We start from the raw sequence: 20,840 nt of genomic DNA, 5'->3' as shown, positions 1-20,840 counted from the left end.
AATAATCTATAAATATAAAAGCACTTTTTTTGGATAGCACCATGGTCCACATAAATACTCAACAGTCAGTATCATCTGCAAGAAGCAACAATCAGTTTTTTTAAAGAGGGAAAGTTACATAATTTCTCTGAACCTCAGTTACTGTACCTACAAAATGGGGATAATAATTTCTCCCTCAACAGATAAATACTTCTTTTCTTTTTTTTTTTAAGATTTATTTATTTTCATTTGAAAGGTTCACAGAGAACAAGAAGAGAAAGACGTTTCTTCCACAAGTTCACTTCCCAAACGGTCATCACAGTCGGAGCTGAGCCAATCTGAGGCTAGGAGCCAGGAGCCTCTTCCAAGTCTCGCATACAGGTGCAGGATCCCAAGCACTTGGGTCATCCTCCGCTGCTTTCCCAGGCCACAAGCAGGGAGGTGGATGGGAAGTACAGCAGCAGGGATACAACTCAGCAACCATTTGGGATGGTGGCACATGCAGGTAGAGGATTAGCCAGTTGAGCCATTATGTTGGTCCCCAGTACTTTTTTTTCTATTTATTCATTTATTTACTTACTTGAGTGTTCCCATCTGTTAGTTCACTCCCTAAATGCCCACAACAGCTGGGGCTGGGCCAGGGAGAGGCCAGGAGCTGGGCACTCCATCCAAGTCTCCCCCATGGGTGGCAGGGACCCCACAACTTCAAACCATCACTGCTGCCTCCCAGGGTGCTCATCAGGTAGCTACATGGGGAGCAGAGCCAGCACCCACATCTAGGAGGTAGGGTGGACAGCCAAGGCCTTGGCCCAACACCCACCCATCACTGCATGCTTGCCACCCTTCACCTCGCCCTTGAGCCCTCTGGCAACCCACGTTCCCGAATCCTGCAAATGCCACCCACATGCCCTCTACACGCCTCAAAGATCCCAAATGGCCACATCCTGACCGCTCATGCAGGGCCTCTACCTGATCAGCCCCCGGACTCTTGATTCCTCCCTCAAAGGGGCATTTTGAAAGACCAAAGCATGAGAAGAGGTGTGGGGAGGAAGCCTGGTCATTCTCACACAGCCCCCACACCCCAAGAAAAGAACCCCTGGTCTGCAGCCACACCTCTGGATACCAGCATAAGGTTATACAACCACAGCTGTCGCCACAGGTTCTCAGTGAGTCACCAGCAGGCCTGCAGTTTGATCTCCAGCCCAGGCCTGCGAGTCCCCTCGTCTGAGAAGCCACAGCAGCTGCCCAGCAGGGCCAGGGACCCTTGCCCTCTGTGAGCTGGAGGGTGGAGACCCCTCCTCCAAGGGCCGGGAGCCCTGCCTTCCCTGGCATCGCTCATAAGCCTTGGTCCTGACCTCACTGATGCAGACATGCCTGACTGTGCTCTATCCAGCCCACAGCCCTGACCCCAGCCAGAGTGCCTAAAGGTCAGTGTGTTCCTGATCTTCAAAGCCCAACCATATCAGTCACGCGCCTTTCTACTGAGCTTCCTTTGTGGCAAGATCTCACTTCTGGTTCCCAGCTCTCAGCGTCTCCACTGTTCTTCTGGGAAGCACGAACTATGACGTCAGCACAGCCTTCACCTGACAGCAAGACCTCAGGTCACTACTGTCCACCCACACAGGGGACAGCAGACTCTGAAGATCTCTAGCCATGGCCCACAGAACCAACACAGAGGTCTTGGAGACCCCGTGCCTAGGGGCACAGAAGGGAGGGGAGCCCCAGCATGAGGTAGGTACTGGGAAAACAACACCCTATTTACAGACAGGTGGGCGTTGGGCCAAGCCCTTGGGTGTCCACCAGGTCCTTCTGATTTAGAGGCTTTGCTCCCCACACCAATTGCCTCTGACCTTTAAAGGCCCTAAAAGGACATCCCTGTACAGTCCTTCCCTGATGTCCCCTGCGGTGTCTGCTGACTCTCCCAGGAGCAGCTGCCATGGCCCCTTGGGAAGCCTGATCCAGGCTCTGGGCTCCGGCACTGGCACATGTGGCAGCCTGCACTGTGGCACACTCCATGACATTCACCCAGCCCAGCGCAACCTCAGCACTGGCAGGTGCTGCCCTGTGCCTGCACAGGCCCCATCTGCTGCAGTCACGGAGCCCAAAGGGGCCTGCTCAGCACCTGCCCCATTGATGGCCCTCTCCCCCACCACCACCAGTACAGTGTCCTGTGGAAAATAATAATGAGCCCCTCCTGCTGAGTTCTACACACATTGAACAGCCACAGATACTCTCTGGCCACAGCCGACACCACAGCCCCCCGCCCTGTGCAGGATGCCCTGCTCCTCAGCAGCCCAGCACAGCTGGAGCTCAGCACTGACACCAAAGACCAAGCCTGCTGTGCTCAGTCTAGCTTTCCGGTGGAGGCACCTCAGGTGCAGGCTGAACTTAGCTCAGATCTTCATCCTCCACAACATAAGCGGAGAGAAAGGTTCTGCAACAGCTCTGTCAGGCACCTAAGTGAGTGCGAGATAGGAGTGGCCAGTCCACAGGTTCTTGGTCCATCACCTGGCTGTGTCTCACGTATGACCCTCCTGCCTCCAAGTGGGTACAGGTGAGCAGGTGTAGGCTCATCAGCAGAAGAGCACCTGCCTTCACAGTGCCTGCCCATGTTTGGGATGTAAAACGTCCCACTCTCATGCATTCAACCCACGACACTGGTCACAGAGTTGCAAAGTGATGCACAAAGCCAACTCATTCGACCCAGTGCCTGTTGCCTCCAGCACCCCGCTGTGTGCAGGTGCACCTCCTGTTTAAAGATGGAACATTCCCCACACAGCATGGCTTCTGGGCACCTGCCAAGGACTTTCCAGGAAGAATAGGCAGTTTGTTCCAAAGCTGTTGGAAAATCTGCACATTCATCTCCAACACAGCATAACCTTCAGGTGCTAACTGAGGATGGCTGCATTTAATTTCTACCTTAAAATTTGCTCTCACCTCCTTGCAGCAGTAGGAGCCTAGGGGGTGTTCAGCTGCAAGGTTTGGGTGAAAGGAGCCCTCACTGAGCACTGAGCCAGGTCAGACTCAATGCTTGGGACTCTAGCCATGGATACCACCACCACGTGGTGAGCAAGTTCTGGGTGGCTAGTGCACCAATACGCACTAGGCTCAGCATGCTAGCTGCCTGGCAGTGAGCTCTAGGATTTTGGGGATATGTAATTGCTGCCCAGGGACAACCATGGATAAGGCCAATGTGTGTGTAGGTGAAGAATGAATCCTGTGTGACTCTCAGTGATGGGGTCACTGAACTTGCAGGCAAGTGAAGGGACTGAGACCTGGTGGTTTGGAGGGGAGAGTTCGAAAGATCTGTTTGGGTCAGACTGATTCACCACCCCCACATGGGAGTCCTGACATGGACTGTTAGCACAAAACATCGCTGACTGCCACATGCCAATCCACGCAAAAGCTATGGCTGGGGGCCTGTCTGGCACAGCTAGATCCCAGTACCTGACTTAGTGTCAGAGCAGGGACTGGATCGCATTAGGCAGGGTCATGACACTAACCAGCACGCAAGAGAACCAGGTCCAGGGGTAGATTCTGTGGGGGATAAGTGAGCCCAATCCTGTGGAAGTACAAGTCCTCTGGTTAGCTTAAGAGTTGGGTGCTGATTGGTTGAGCTAGGAGTGACCATGAAACCCGCCGACACTCATGGGTGCTGGGGCTGGTAACAGTTGGGCAGATCCAGGCTGCAGCACCCGCACGTACATCCTAAAACAGAGTGTGAGGCAGGTCAGACCACAACATTCTCCTGCTCATACAAACGCCAAGATGGAGTGGCAGGTTATGCTGGGCAAGGGCCTAGCACCTGCTGGAACATGTGAGATCTGGGTCAGGGAGTGGGCCAAGTGTGGGAACCTGGGAAACTCCCCTACTGGGATCACAGCTCCCATTGGTGAACACGTGTTCCAAGCCTTGGTGTTGGGCAACCTGAATAGAGTAACTCCAACTATTGGCTAATATGTGGGTTGACTTTGGAGGAGGACAGACTGCACAGAGTCAAGCCAACCCTACCTTACCGGCAAGAGCAGAAACCAGGCTGGAGCACAGGTCAAGCTCAGCTAGGCTGTCACACCTACCTGGTTACATGAGGCTGGGATGGGAGCAGACAGAGCAGGGCCAGGTTCTAGCACCTGCCAGCTAGTGGTGGGATTTGGGGTAGGCTGGGTCAGGCCAGGCTGCAGCATCTAAGGCAAAGGCCAAGACAGGTGAGAGGCTATGCCAAGCTAGGTTAGAGCAACCACTGCCACATGCAAGATCTATAGCTGCGAACTGACCTGGTTGGGGAGCTAAGGTGACACCCTAGCTGGGTTGTGGTTCCCACTGGTAAACACAGGGCTGGAAAGGGAGCCACACTCTGGTCTGGACATGGCTGCAGTATACCATGGCACAAGTGGGGACTGGGGCTGCGTGTGCCAGACTGAGCTAGACCCCAGCACCCACTGGTACTCATGAGGACCAGGGTAGGGGTAGTACAGACTAGGCTAGGTTTTTGCCCCTACTGAGCCAGGTGTGAGCTGGGTCTGCATGTGGACCAGGCTAGACTGTATCACCCAACAATAATAACTGAAATGGGTTGAAGGCCAGTCAGTAAAGGCCATGGTTCCTGCTAAGTCAGGAGGTGGACTGAGTAGAGCTGGCCCATGAACCCACCAGTATGCGCAAGATCTGGCATTGGGAGAGGTTATGATGGAAGAGACTGGGAAATTTCTCTGTCAGGACACAGTCCATGCAGGTGAGCGCAAGATCCATGATAGGGAGCAGCCCAGACCAAGCCAGGGAACGGTACCCACCAGCATACATATGGCACAGGTCAGGGGCAGACCAGGCAGGGCCAGTTCACATCACCCACTTGCAAATCCAAGCAACAGAATGGAGGGGGGGTAGGGATCAGGCTCGGTTCGGTTGCAACACACACCAGTACACATGAGGGCTTAGATCGGATACCAGCTAGGCTGGGCTAGGTTGTAGCCCCCACCAACCTGAGCTGGAATTAGGGGTGGGCCAGGCCAAGCCAGGCTACAGCACCCACTAGCAAAAGCTAAAGTGAGGCAGGCCATGGCAGACCGGACCACGGCACCCAACCAGCACACGTGAGAACCAGGGAGGGAGGGGCAAAGCTGGTATGAACATGAGGGGCTCCCCTGCTGGATCACCAGTCACCCTGGAGAGCATGAGTTGGGATGGAGGCAGACCAGACGACCCAGAGCTACAAAACCTGTTGGCCTCATGTGAGCTGGACCAGGGAAAAGCCAGGCTGGGTTGACTGTTTCTACTTATGCACGCATAAGCCAGAGGGGGTGAAGTTTGGTTGGGCTCTGCCACAGCATCAGCTGGCAGATGCTGGTACTGGGGGCTAACTCTGTCAAGCCACACTGCAGAACCACCTGGAGAGTATATGATCCAGGAACAGAAGTGGTCCAGTAGGGAAACAGTGGGCACCTCCCTCCTGTGTTGCCACTCCATCTGATTAGCATGAGAACCAGGACTGGGGCAGGCATGGCTAGACAGTGACACCCATTGGCAGGTGTGTGAGTTGGACAGTGGGGCTAGTTGGATTGAACTAGGCTTCAATGTCCATGAAATGTATGTAAGCTGAATGGGATGTGGGACAGACTGAACCAGTCTACTGTAATTACTGGCTAGCATGGGAATCGGGGGGGGGGGGGGGGGGCGTGTCCTGGTGAGGGTTATTGAGAGTTGCCCCAACTAGGCTGCAGTTCCCACTGGTTTATGTGGCCAAGTGTGTGGTGGGTAGAATTGGGATGGGCTCCAACACTCATTGGTTTGTGTAGAAGACCAGGCTGGAGGCAGAACTGACCCAGCTTTGCAACCACCAGCATATGCATAGGCTATAGTAGTGACAGACTATACCAGACCCTGCATTGGCAAGTACATCCAAGTATCATGTCAGGGATCACTTTAGACACAGTTTCTTTGGGAATCCTCCCAATCAAACTGCCAGACTCAGAACCCCAACCATGAAGAGAAGTGCAGGTTCCACGGTTTTACCATATAGTCCATGTGTCAAAGTTGAGCTTCCTCAGTGGCTTAGGAGCAGTGGACAGCATTTCCAGGTGTGCATGGAGGATATGGCAGTACATTGGAGCCTGCAGAGGACACCTGGTACCATGGCAGAGGACAGAACAAATTGATCAACTACCCCAACCAAGTGTTGGCAGTGAAAATCTGGGCAAAAGAGACTCTAAGGTGGACTATGTCAGCCAGTGGATTCTGAAGAGGTTTCACCATGCTTGGAATGGCGAGATTGGCAGCAATTCAGAACTGTGTGGCTTCTCCCTTTGTCTCTCCCCTTCCTCCAGATACAGGAGAAAAAAAAGAGAATGTGGAAACAATGGTCTTACCCACTATCCTGTCGCCCTTGACCCTCTGAGCCCTAAGCTACTAGGTAAAGATCATCAAAATTTTTTTAAAAAATTAAAAACAAAAACTCACCAAGTACAAACTTAGTATGTAACTGTAGATTTGCCTATTTCCAAAACATTTTAAGACAGTAACCACCACCACCACCACCACAACAACAACAAAAAGCTCTGTTCTCCCTTTTGAAAAGTAAAGCGAAGCTCTGGTCACTCCTCAGTCTCCTGCCCATCCTCCTTATTCTCCTCCTCTCCCTCTTCCTGTCCCTGTTGCTCCTCCTCCTCCCCAGGCAGCTCTAGCCCAGGCTCACACCAAGCCCCATCCACCTGCCAGTCAGCTGTGCACCCCTGCAGACAGGAGGATCCCAGCACGCTTGGAAGCAGAACTCATCCCAGAGTACCTTTACCACGAAGCTGTCTGATCCTGTGCAGAGCCTCAGTGGCCTCTTTTTATATTTTTTTCATACTGCCTATGAAATGGGATGGCACCGCCTTCTCCAGTGATTGCAAGACTAAATAACTAGAGTGCAGGGCAGGGCACAGGGAAACACCCAACAAGCTTAACACCTACAACTGTTCTTCCATTGTCCTGAGCCATAGTCGGACAATGTCGCCATCTGGTGGCTACATTCAGAACTGCCGGGCCCGGCTAGGTGGCCTACCAGCTAAAGTCCTCGCCTTGAACGCACCGGGATCCTATATGGGCGCTGGTTCTAATCCCAGCAGCGCCACATCCCATCCAGTTCCCTGCTTGTGCTATGGTAAAGTAGCAGAGGATGACCCAAAGCCTTGGGACCCAGCACCCGTGTAGGAGACCCGGAAGAGCTTCTGGCTCCTGGCTTCGGATTGGCTAAGCTCCAGCCATTTGGTCACTTGGGGAGTGAATCATTGGATGGAAGACCTTCTTCTCTGTCTCTCCTCCTCTCCGTATATCTACCTTTCCAATAAAAATAAATAAATATTTTTTTTAAAAAGAACTGTCCCCCAAAAGAACAGTGGTTCTAGATTAAACCCCACATTTTCTGGGTGCCGTTCATTACCATGATAAGACAATGCGTACTGGCATCTGAAAATCCAGGTTCAGGTCCTGACTTACCCATAACCATTGAAGCCTAGAAAAGTTGTGCCATTTCTCTAGTCCTTAGTTTCTTCCTCCTATAAGATGGTACCATGTTACAAAAACGCTCATGTGCCTGGCTTCGTGGCTCCGTGCTGCGCCGGCCTCCCATCTGAGTGTGGGTTCAAGTACTAGGTGCTCCACTTCTATTGCAGCTCCCTGCTAATGTGTCTGGAAAAGCAGAGGAAGATTGTCCGAGTGCTTGGGCCTCTGCACCTGTGTGGGAGACCTGGGTGGACTTCCTGACTCCTGGTTTTGGCCTGGTTAGAATGGGTAATCTCTCATAACCCTGGATTTCAGATAAAGAAATAAATTGGGCCCGACACGATGGCTCAGTGTCTTAATCCTCATCTTGTAAGTGCCAGGATCCCATATATGCACAGTTCCTGTCCCAGCAGATTCACTTCCCATCCAGCTCCCTGCTTGTGTCCTGCGAAAGCAGCTGAGGACGGCCCAAAGCCTTGGGACCCTGCACCCATGTGGGAGATCCAAAGGATGCTCCCAACTTTGGACTGGCTCAGCTTCGGCCTCCTTCTCTCCCAGAGTTCCCATACCCCTCCCAAAAACATCTTCTCAATCCTCTTTTCTAGGGTGTTAACTTCCTCCAAGATCCTTGGTGGGGTCTCTTAGAGGAAGATTTCTCAAAGGCCACAGTCTTGTCCTTAGTATTTCAGGCCCAAAACCTCTAAGTGGGCACAATATTGGGGAAGAGACTCCTGATGCAGTCACGTTGACCACACAAAGGCCAGAATGTGTGAAGCAGGGAGCTAGTCTCCCACTTACAATAAAGGACACATCTTTCTGCAAACACATGCCAAACCAACAACTGAGGCACCGTCTGCCCACTGAAGAACTCTCTTCCAACAGCAAGGCCCAGATGGACACAGGCCCTGGGATGGTCAGGCTGGGGGACTCATCTCCCAGGTGAGGGAACATCCTGGTGCCTCCTGGTCCCAACTCTTAGCACCTGTCTGGTGGGCAAGCGGCTCATGATTTCCAATCCTGGAGATGCTGGCTGGCCAGCACAGCTTGTACGCTGCCCAGTGCCCTGCAGACCACAAACTCCCACTCTGTTGCCGTCACCAGCTGTCTGAGGGAAAGCCGTGGCTTTAGCAAGATACAATCAGGTTTGAATCTCACTTGTCGTTTGTTGCCTGCATGACTGGGGCCAAATTTCTGGATTTAACTGAGCTTGTGAACTTATCTCAACCTTGGGAATTACACCTGGGTCTCTGGGTTTGGCCTGTGAGGCCCTTGATGAGTCCAGTGCCTGGCAGGTGCTCCACACACACTCCTGTTTCACCCAGGATCCCTCATCCAGACACCCTTCCCCAGTACAGCAGGCTTCCAAAGGAAGATCAGGGGCGCCACCTAGTGGCACTACGTCACCCTTTCCTTTTTTTTTTTTTTTTTAAATAAGGGTGGGAAGGGTCGAGCACCAGGGAAAAGCAGGTGGCCCACTATTTCCATACCTTCTTTACCTTCTTTTGTGTCTGGATGGCGGGAAAGACAAGAGGAGAAGCCACACCCAGCTTCCCAACTGCCCCAGTACCCAGGGATGGGGAGTAGAATCCAATGTCTTTCCAGGATCCCCAATGTGGAGCATGTTCTTATTTTTGATACTTTTTACATATTTGATTAGGGTGTGAAGGGTGAAGCGCTAGAGGAAAGTGGGTGAGCCTTTGTTTCCACATTCTCTTCTTTCCCTTCTGTATCTGGGGGAAGGGAAGATATAAGGGGAGAAGCCACACCCACTGTCCCCACCATCCCAGGTCCCCAGACGTGGAACATGCTCCAAGGATCCTGCTCAACTAATTTTGATAGTTCAGCAGCATTGCTGCCAATCTTACCATTCCAAGCACAATGAAATCTCTTCAGAATCCACCAGCTGAATTAGTCCACCTTACAGTCTCTGTATGCCCGGTTATTCACTGTCAATGCTTGGCTAGGGTAGTTGATCAAATGTTCTGTCCTCTGTCCTCTGTCATGGTACCAGGTGTCCTCTGCAGGCTCCAGTGTACTAACATATCCTCCATGTGCATCTGGATATGTTGCTCACTGCTCCATCTAAGCCACTGAGGAAGCCCAGCCCTGACACATGCATTCCACGGTCAGACCATGGAACCTGCAATTTCCTCCGTGGTTTGAGTTTTGAGTCCAGTGGTTCAGTTTGGGGGACAGAGAGGTGCCAATTCCCAAGCAAACTTCATCTGAGGTGATCCCAGACCTGATTCTTGCATGTGCATGCCAATACAGTGTCAGCACAGTCTTTTGCCCAAATCAGTCTATGTGCACATTGGTAGTTGCAATTGATGGGTCATTTCTGCCTCCAGCCCTGTCTTCTACGAAGACTAATGGCTGTTGCAGCCCAACCCGATCCTGCCCACCACACACTCAGCCCTCACGCAAACCAGCGGGAGCTGCAGCTTAGTTAGGGTAACCCGCAATACACCCCACCAGGTCACTTCCTGCCCTGGTTCCTGTGCTTGCCAGTATGTACAACAGACTGCTCCTGTCTGTCCCACACCCCATTCAGCTCTCATATGTGTCAATGAAGCCTAGTTCAACCCAACCAGTCCAACTATCCAGCCCACACATGTGCTGGCAGGTGCCACTCTCTGTCTAGTCATGCCTGTCCTAGTCCTGGTTCTCTTACTCACCAGTCGAAGTGGCAACCCAAGAGAGAGGTGCCCACTGTTTCATTAATGGACCCATTCCTGGATCTTGCATTCTCCAGGTGGTTCTGCAGTCTAGCTGAACAGAATTTTCTCCCCCATGCCAGCATCTGCTAGCTGTTGCTGCAGCATAGCCCAACCAACCCACCCCCCCGTGGCTCATGCATGTACCAGTAGGTACAGTCCGCCCAGCCTGGCTTGTCCCTGATCCAGCTTACATGCAGGCTAACAGGTGATATAGGCCTGCCCGACCTGGTTTGCCCCTAATCTCAGCTCTGACACCCACCAGTGGGAACAGTGGCCCAGCACAGGATCTCCCTGTAGCCCACCTACCAGGTTTGCCCACTCTCCCCCAGGTCTCACATGTGCTGGTTGGGCACTGAGATCCAGTCTGGTATGTATGGCCCACCTCACCTTAGCATTTGCCAGTGGGTGCTGTAGCCTGGCCCAGCCCAGCCTGCCTCCAGTTCCAGCTCACACTGGAAGGGACTACAGCCTAGCCAGTCCAGCCAGCCCTCAGTCCCAGCCCTAGTGTGAACTGGCTGGTATTGCAGCCAGACCCGCCATGACCCACACACCATTCTGGTGCTCAGATTTGCCAGCAGGTGATATGAACTGATCCAGTCTTGCTCACCTCAGACCTGAGCCAAAGGTAAGACCATGGATACCTAACCTGGCCTGGTCTGGGCTACTCCCTGTCTTGGTTCTTGTGCTTAGCTGCAGGGCCTGTATCTCGACAGAGGAATTGCCTTTCCTAATGCCAGATCTCACGCACACTGGTGAGTCCATGGGCCAGCCCTACTTATTTACCACCTGTCCAAGCAAGAACAGTAGCCTTTCCTGACCAGTCTCACCCATTCCATTTCTTATCGTTGGGTGCTACAACCTAGCCTACCCCAGTCCAAACCCAGACACAGCTCACACATGGGTCACAGGGACAGAGATCTAGCCCAGCCCATCCTACATCAATCCTGGTTCTCACAAGCTCCAATGGGTGCTGGAGTCTAGCCCAGTCTTGCATGCCCCAGATCCAATCCACATCCATTGCAAAGGAGACTACATCCATATCCCAATCAGATGCATCCCCCACTCTGACCCCCGATGTTCATCAGTGGGACCCACAAAAAATCCAGAGCATCCCCTTAGCTCCTCAACCAGGCAGGCCTGATTCCAGCCACTTATCTAGCATGTGCCAGTGGTTGCTCAGACCCAGCTTGGCATAGCCCCTAACCTTCCTTGGCCTTTGCGTTTTGATGCTGCAGCCCGGCCTGGCCCAACCAACTCCAGTCCCAACTCTCACTGGTGGGTGCTGGAACCTGGCCCTGCTCAGTCTTCTCTCATCTTTAACTCATGCAAGCCAGTAGCTGTAGCAGCCAAGCCCAGCATGACCTGCACTCCATCCTGTTTTCTGCACTTGCCAGTGGGCTATGGTTTGCTCTGCCCCACCTGGTCTGCCTGCTTCCAAAACCAACTCACACACATGCCAATGGATGGAGCTACTTTGCTCAGCCTGCCCAACATCCAGGCCTGGACCATGTGCTCATCAGCAGGAGCTATGACCCACTAGGGGAGTTTCCCAAGTTCCCCTACTCAGCCCACTCCCAGACCAGATCTCACACATGCCAGCAGGTGATTGGTCTTTACCCAAAATGGCCTGCCTCTTCCGTCCCAGCCTTTGTATGAGCTGATGTATCCTGGCTCACCCTACACCCTGTTTTAGGGTGCTCGCGTGAGTGGACCTGCCCCACTTTTTCCCAGCCCCAGTACCAGCAAGCATCAGTGAATTCCATGGTCATGCCTAGCTCAGCCCATCATCATCTCAACTCTCAAGCTAATCAGCAGGACTTGAAGTTCATTAGGGTTGGACCCACATATCCCCTACTGAATCTACCCGGACCTGGTTCTCTTGCATGCTGGTTGGTATCATGGCCCAGTCTAATGTGACCCATCCCCTGTTCCGACATTCAGTCAGGTACTGGGATCTAGCCCTGCCAGATAGGCCCCCTGCCCCTAGCTTTCATGTGGGATGGTGTATGGTGGTCAGCAAAGTTTCTTGCTAACAAGCCCAGCTCAGGACTCCCATGTGTGCTGGTGCATCGATCTGAACCATAAGTCTTCCAGTCTCTCCCCTCCAAACCACCAGTTCTCAGTCCCCTTGCTTACTTGCAAGTACAGTGGCCCTGTCATTGGGTGTCTCTCAGGATTCATTCCTTGCCTACACGTATGGTGGCCTTATCTGTGGATGTCCCTAGCCAGTAATTCCATACCCCCAAGACCCCAGAGCTTGCCACCGGGTGGCCAGCAAGGCCCACAAGCCCAGGATCCTTCCCCTCTCCACCCACCTACCACCACCTAGCAGCATTGCATGGGTTCACCAGCAGGAAGCCTGGGCCGGGATGGTACCCCCAGCCACAACCACATGGTTGGGGGATCCAGACACCTGTGCCGTGCTGCTGCTCAGACTTACCTGGACTCTGCCCACCAACTTGGCAGCAGTGGGCAGAGCCACTGGGCATGCCCAGAGCTGTCCGAGATCTGTCCCCAGCATGGTACTGTGGACAGAGAAAATTCTCAGACCTCAGGCTTCAACAAGACCAGGACCCCATTCCCCGCCCCCCTACCACCACCTAGCAGCATTGCATGGGGAGCTAGGTGATCCCAGGCTTGACTCCCATGTGCTTCTGCCAGTATGGAGTCCAGCTAATTCTGTCACCCACATCAGCTTATGCACACAATGATAGTTACAATTGTTAGATCAGATGTATCACCAGCCCCATCTCTTATGCAAACCAATGGGAGTTATAGCCCTGCCCAAGCAAGACCACCACACACTCAGCCCCCACATACACCACTGGGAGCTGCAGCCTTGTCAGAGCAACCCCCAACAACACCCACACTGGGCTGGCTCCCAACCCTGATTTCTGTGCTTGCCAGCATATGCAGTAGAATGATCCAGTCTGTTCCACATCCCATTCAGCTCTCTACACCTCATTGGGCATTGAAGCAAAGCTCAACCCTACTGATGACTCCACCCTCCAGCTCTCACTCAACTCATGCCAGTGAGAGCCACTGCCTGTCTAGCTATGCCTGACCCCAGTCCTGGTTCTCTTACTCACCAGTGGGAACTGTAGCCCAGCAGAGAAGTGCCAACAGTTTTCCTACTAGACCTACTCTCTACCCTGGATCTTGCACTCTCCAGGTGGCTCTGCAGCTTAGCTCAACAGGTCTTGCCCTCAGTCCCAGCATTTGCCAGCTGATGCCACAGCAAAGCCCAACCAGCCTGCCCTTACTCTGACTCATGCATGCACCAACGGATACAGTCAGTCAGCCCAGCCTGGCTCTCCCTCTGACCCTGTTTACGTGCAGGCCAATAGGAATTGTAGCCCTACCTGGCCTGGTCTGCCCCAGTCCTAGAACTCATGCTCACCAGCAGGAGCAGTGGTCCTACAGGACAGTCCCCATAGCTCCTCTACCAGGCTCACACCCCACCCCTGGTCACACATTTTGGTGTCTGCTATGGCCCAGTCTGGCATGGCACATCTCACCTTGGCTTATGTCCACGGGTGCTGTGTCCTAGCCTGGCCCACTCTGCCCCCAGTTCCAGCTTGCACTGGTGGGTACTGCCACCCAACCAGCCAGCCCCCAGTCCCAACCCTAATGTGAACTGCCCAGTGATGCACCCAACCTGGCCCCTTCTACAGCCCATCCTGGCTTTCAGATTTGCCAGTGGGTGTTATGAACTGGCCCAACCTGGCCTGCCCCCAGACATGATTCACATATATGATGGCAGATACTATAACCTGGCCTGGTTTGAGCTGCTCCCTGTCTTGGTTCTTGTACTCACCTGCAGGGACTGCATCCTGACAAAGGAGTTTCCCAAGCTCCTCTGTCAGGTCACCTCCTAGTGGCAGTTCTCACGCACATCTCCTAGGCAGTTCTTGGCCTAAGCTTAGTCCACCTCCTGTCCTGACAGGAACCTTGTGACCTTGCCCAACCAGCCCACACCCATTCCAGTTCTTACTGTTAGGTGTTGCATCCCAGCCACACCTGGTCCACATCCAAACACAGCTCTGGCACATCCCAGACCCAGCCAACACCACTGCCGAGAGACTGCAGCCATGTCCATCCCAGATCACTGCCCTATTCTGGTCCTTGCGCTCCCAGTGGGACCCATGGCCCAGCTGGGGTCTCACCTTAGCTCTCCAACCAGACCTGTTCTTGGCTTCTGATTCTGTACATGCCAGTGTTTGCTCTGACCCATCTAGGCACAGACCTTCCCCCATCTAAGGCCCTGCCATTAGATGCTAGAACCTGGCCTGGCCCAGCCCAGCCCATCCCCAGTCCCAACTCCTTGGCAGGGGCTGTGGCGGGTGCTGTAGCATAGCCCTGCCCAGTCTGCTCCCATCCTTGACTCCTGTAAACTGGTAAGTGTGCTAGCCTAGCCCTCCATGACCCACACTTCAGCCTGGCTCCTGCACTTGCCAGAGAGCTAAAGTTGCCCTGGCCTTACCTGGTCTGTCCCCGCTCCAGAACCACTGGGTGGAGATATGCTGCCAAGCCTAACCAACACCCAGGCAAGAATAACATGCTCTCCAGCAGCGGCTACAGCCCACCAGGGGTTTTCCAAGTTCCCCCACCAGGCCCATTCCCAAACCCAGATCTCACATGTTTCAGCGGCTGCTAGGCCCTTACCAGGCATAGCCTGACCCCTCCATCCCAACATAAGTTATGAGCTAGTGGATGTTGCAGCCTGGCCTGCCCCATACTCCATTCTCGGGTGCTGCAGCCTGAACCAGCCCAGCCCATACCCAACACCAGTACCTAAGAGTGTTGGAAGGTTCCATGGTCATGCCCCGCCCAGCCAGTCACCAACCCCAGCTCTTAAAAAACCAGCAGAAACTGCAGTTCCACAGGGGCAGGCCCTCCTACCCCAAGATCTGATTCTGTCTGGTGCTGGTTAGTGTCCTGGCCCAGCCCAACATCACCCATGCCTTGTTCCAACTCTCACTGGTGGGTACTGTGATCTAGCCCTGCCAGGTTGGTCCCCAGCCCCAACTTTACTGAGCCCCAGTGAGTGGTATTCAGTGGTGGTTGATGCTAACTACCCCAGCCCAGGTCCCCATGTGTGCTGGTACTTCAGTCTGACCCTTAAAGAACCTCCCATTTCTCCTTTCAAACTACTCAGCTTTTTCACCCACCTGCAAGTACAGTGGCCTTGCGGATGAAAGTCCCCCAGAAGCCACTCCTCACCTGCCCATGAGCCCTCAGGACATGCACACGCCTGCTGTGCCATCCTCCCCTCCCCAGATACTTCCAAGCCCCCAGAGCACAAAGCCAGATGGGCTTCACCTGGCACCATGGGTGCCTGGGCCACCCGTGCCGGGCTTCCCTGCCTCCAGGGTTAAGCCGCCCAGCTGCCCACACACATGCCAGTTCCAAAAAAGTTCCTAATTCTTGTAAAAAAAAAAATTAAAATTAAAAAAAAAATTTGGAGAGGCAGAGACCCAGGGACACTCAGAGCTCCCATCCACTGACTCTTTCCCCAAAGGCCTGTCACAGCCTGGACCGGCCCAGAGCCAGGAGCTGGGCACTCAGTTCAGGTCTCAGGAGGCACAGAGAACCCGGGGCAAGTCACCCAGGACAGAGAGGGAAACCAATCTTCCCAACACACCAAGCAGGTGTCCCAGCGGCAAGGGCGGACCTGAAAAACACTTTCCACAGTGCTCCCTGTTAGTCACCTCAGGCCAGCTCCACACCAGCCACAGCAGGAAGGACACCTACCCCCACCCCCTGTACAAGAAATGAAGCCAGCTGGGCGGGAATAGGAGAGGGAGGAGGGAGGAGGGAGGAGGGAGGCAAGGGGGAACTGATGACATCACAGGAGAGCAAGGCTGACCTTTGACCTGAGCGTCCTTTCTCAGTCCTTCCACTGAGGATCTGCCTCTAGGGACCCACAATCTCCAGGGCTTGGGCATTATGCACCTGGATGCCCCCCCACACACACACCACACCACACACACTTTACGCAGGAAAACACCTGCCCCGTTCCCCTCCCCAGGCCTCTGTCTGCGCTCCCCAGAGTCAGCGTCCCAAGGCAGCAGAGGTTCTCCACAACTGAAGCTGCTCGGCTGGATCACAGCTCAGATCTGAGAGATAGAATGTTATAGGCAACACCGCCCCACAATGGCAACCCACCTGCTCTGCCTCTCACACCACAAAAACGTCAGCCCAAAGCAACATCACCCCGAACACACCCCACCCTTACCCCACCACCCCATCACCGTCACCCACCACCCCAACTCGACCCGACCCTGACTCCACCTCCCCACCCCCTCATTCCCGTCTCAAAACGCCCAGAGGCTTGACTGCCACTCAGTCACTCCACAGCCATGTGTGGACAGCTGAACTGCTGCCCCACCCATCGGCCTGTCACCCCTTGCGGGTTTCTCTGGCTGTAACCCTTCCTACCTGCACTGTGGTCACTCTGAGGAAGAACAAGTTCCAGCACAGGCCAGCCTGGCCCAAGCCTCCCTCACTGCCAGGGCCTCGGAACTATCGCCACCTGGTGGCTGAGGGTCAAACTGCTGCTAAGGACGTGCTGAAAGCAGGACCCCTTTGCTCCAGATTATCAGGGCCTTCTGTGTTGCAGGCAACACTGGGAAACCAAGAGCAAGAAGCAAGGTTCTTGTCCTCAAAGAACAGTAGCCTTGTGAGGCAGAGAAGCAGAAATTCTCTCTGGGCGTGCTGTGCACGCTATAATACTGAGGCCATGGGACCAATCTTGTAGCATAGCAAATAAAGTCACCACTTGTAATGCTAGCATCCCATATTAGGGACAGTTGGAGTCCCAGCTGCTGCACTTGTATCCCAGCTGGGATACAAACCAGTGCCCATATGGGAGCTGGGAAGATGGAAGGTGAAGATTTTAGCCACTAGGTTATCACATCAGGCATTCATCCCCTGGTTTACTCCCTGAATGCCTGGATCAGCTGGGAATGGACCAGGCTGAAGCCGGCTGCCAGAACCCAATCTGGGTCCCTCAGGTACACAACAAGGGCCCAGGCACTGAAGCCGTCAAGCACTGCCTCCTGGGGCACACAGGAGCAGGAAGCTGGAATTGGGAGCAGAGCTGGGCCAGGAGCCCAGGCCCTCAGATCTGGGAGGCAGGTGCCCAGCTGCCATGGTAACCCCTTCGCTGAGCGCCAGCCACAAGCACATCCAGGCTTCGTCTGCCTTGGCGCGCTCTCCTGGGAGCAGGCTCTTGCCCAAGCCTGCAGGTCCTTTCCTTCCTGGGGGCCCATGAGTGCCACCTGCCTTCTGCTGGTCACCTCGCCAACCCCACTCCTCCAAGTCATCTTCCTGCTTTTCTTTGGCTTTCTCATGGCTGCTGTTGCTCATGTGTTCATCTGAAAGGCATAGAGACAGTGAGAGAGAGAGAGAAAGAGAGAGACTGGTTTACTCCCCAAAAGTAGCATTAGTTGGGGCTGGGCTAGGCTGAAGTTAGGAGTCAGGAACTCCAGCCAGGTCTCCATAGTGGTGATGGGGACTCAGGAAAGTACCCAAGCCATCAATCATCTGTCACCTTCCCAGGTGCATTTGCAGGAAGCTGGATTGGAAGAACAGTAGCTGGGACTCTGCTGTGTGGCTTGGGCATTACAACTGGTGGCTTACCCTACTATGTCCCATGGAATACTTGCCCCAGGAAATACTTCTTCTTTGTTCCTTTTCTTTTCATTTTATTATTATTATTATTATTTTTATCATCTTATGATACAGTTCCATAGGCCCTGGCATTTTCTTGCCCCCCTCCACAAACCCTCTCTTCCCAAACTGATTTCCCTATATTATTACAATAGTATAGTTCTTCATAAACAGTCATAAGTTCATCATTGTGGACATGGACAATGGCAGAGAGTCCAACATCTTATTGTCAAGATATAGTTAACAGTTTCATTGGGTGTCTATCCTTGATTTGGAAGTAGAGATGCATACTGCATTGTATCCTCACATCTGGATATGATGGTCTCCATTACACAGTTACTGTACATCCCCTTAAATGAAAAATCACAATACAAAATCAACAACAAGAGGAAAAATAGAAATTCAGAACACCATGAAGATAAATAACATGCTATTGAATCACTAACGTGTCGCTGAAGAAATGAAAAAGGAAATCCAGAACCTGTTGAATAAAGAGGGGCTACTATATGATCTATGAGTCAGAGAAGAATTTCATATAAGAAAAAAAATTGTTTTGAAAAAATGAAAATAAAAACAAAAAGACCAAATCCAGTAGATAGAGTTTCCGCTGATCCTTGTTGGTGAGATGAGCCTCCTGTAGGCAACAGAGAAATGGATTTTGGTTTTTGGTTTTTTTTGCTGTCTACTAATCCATGACATTTGAGTCATGAGTTTAAACCATTTACATTAAGCGTTAATATAAATAGGTGCTAATTTGGTCCTGTCATTTTAACAATGGGTTGTTCATTGTTCGATTTAGTCCTCTGTTGTCATTTTACTGGGTTATTCTTCGCATTTGCCTTTGGTTTTGGTGGGTGCTATTCCTTTTCTCTGTCAAGTATCATTTAAGTATCATTTGTAGGGCAAGTCTGGAAGAGGTGAATTCTTTGAGCTTTTCTTCACTCTGGGAGAGTTTTAATTCATTTTGAAAGATAAAGAAAGCTTTGCTGGGTACGTTATTCTGAGCTGACAATTTTTTCTTTTTTGGATCTGGAATGTGTTGTTCTGTTTTCTTCTAGCCTGTAGAGTTCCTGTGAGGAACTGGGAGTCTGATTGACATTCTCTATGCATCAATTGATCTTTTTTGTCATTTAAAAATCTTTTCCTAATGTTCTACTGAAGAAAGCTTGATTTATCAAGTGTCATAGTGAAGATTGCTCAACCAAGATCTCATCTTCCAATCCAGCTTCCTGCAAATGCACCTGGGAAGGGTGACAGATGATGGCTTGGGTACATTCCTGAGTCCCCATCACCACAATGGAGACCTGGCTGGAGTTCCTGGCTCCTAACTTCAGCCTAGCCCAGCCCCAACTAATGCTACTTTTGGGGAGTAAACCAGTCTCTCTCTCTCTCTCTCTCTCTCTCTCTCTCTCTCTCTCTCTCTCTCTCACTGTCTCTATGCCTTTCAGATGAACACATGAGCAACAGCAGCCATGAGAAAGCCAAAGAAAAGCAGGAAGATGACTTGGAGGAGTGGGGTTGGCGAGGTGACCAGCAGAAGGCAGGTGGCACTCATGGGCCCCCAGGAAGGAAAGGACCTGCAGGCTTGGGCAAGAGCAGGGCTGCGGTGGGGGCCCTGAGCCCCCAAGAGCCTGCTCCCAGGAGAGTGCGCCAAGGCAGACGAAGCCTGGATGTGCTTGTGGCTGGCACTCAGCGAAGGGGTTACCATGGCAGCTGGGCACCTGCCTCCCAGATCTGAGGGCCTGGGCTCCTGGCCCAGCTCTGCTCCCAATTCCAGCTTCCTGCTCCTGTGTGCCCCAGGAGGCAGTGCTTGACGGCTTCAGTGCCTGGGCCCTTGTTGTGTACCTGAGGGACCCAGATTGGGTTCTGGCAGCCGGCTTCAGCCTGGTCCATTCCCAGCTGATCCAGGCATTCAGGGAGTAAACCAGGGGATGAATGATCTCTCTCTTTCATCAAATAAAACGAGAAGGTGCGATGACGTAGTGGCTAAAATCCTCGCCTTACTTCAACCCAGATCCCATATGGGCACTGGTTTGTATCCCAGCTGCTTCACTTCCCATCCAGCTTTCTGCTTGTGGCCTGGGAAAGCAGTCGAGGATGGCACCAAGTCTTGGAATCCTGCATCATGTGGGAGACCTGGAAGAAGCTCCTGGCTCCTGGTTTTGGATTGACTTAACTCTGGCCATTGCGGTCACTTGGGGAGTGAACCACTAGACATAAGATCATTCTCTCTGTCTCTCCCCTCTGCATAGCTGCCTTTCCAATGGGGTGGAGGGGGGGGAATCAAAACAGGAGAAGGGGCTGGTGTTGTGGTATAGCCTGTAAAGCAGCTATCTGCAGAGCCAACTTCCCTTATGGGCACTGGTTCAAGACCCTGATGCTCCACTTCCAATCCAGCTCCCTGTTAATGCACGTGGGGAAACTGTGGAATAGGGGCCAAGTTCTTGGGCCCTGAATCCATGGAGGAGATCCAGAGGAAGTTCCTGGCTCCTGGCTTTAGCCTGGCCCAGCCCTAACTATAGCGACCATTCAGGGTATGAACAATCAGGTGGAAGATCTCTGTCTCTCCATCTATATATAATGTGCCTTTCAAATAAATAAAGCAATTCTTTAAAAACAAATAAACACAGGAGCAGTTTGTTGTTGTGGCTTGGACACATACTGGAGTACTGGAGGTATTGGAAGTTGATCAAAGCAGCTGTCTGAAAATTAAAGTAACAGCAACTGTGAGTGTCACCAGAGGCTGACAATCCAGGGTGAAGGTCAAAGAGGAGTAAGGAGCTGGGCAGAGGTGCCAAGATCTGCTGAGCCTGAGCTTTGGGAAAGAGGCTCCACCCTCTGCCCAGCAGCACCTGCTCCGCCACCGCTCCATTCTGCAGAGACTGGAGTGGGCTCAAGGCCCCATACTTGCACCGCGTTCCTCTCAGACCTGAGCCCACGGCCTTATCCTTGCACTTAGAGCGCCTGCCCCACCTGTATTTCCCAGCCCTC

Source organism: Ochotona princeps, chromosome 2, assembly GCF_030435755.1.
Source record: "Ochotona princeps isolate mOchPri1 chromosome 2, mOchPri1.hap1, whole genome shotgun sequence".
NCBI classification, from domain to species: domain Eukaryota; kingdom Metazoa; phylum Chordata; class Mammalia; order Lagomorpha; family Ochotonidae; genus Ochotona; species Ochotona princeps.
This window is presented reverse-complemented; position numbering follows the sequence as displayed.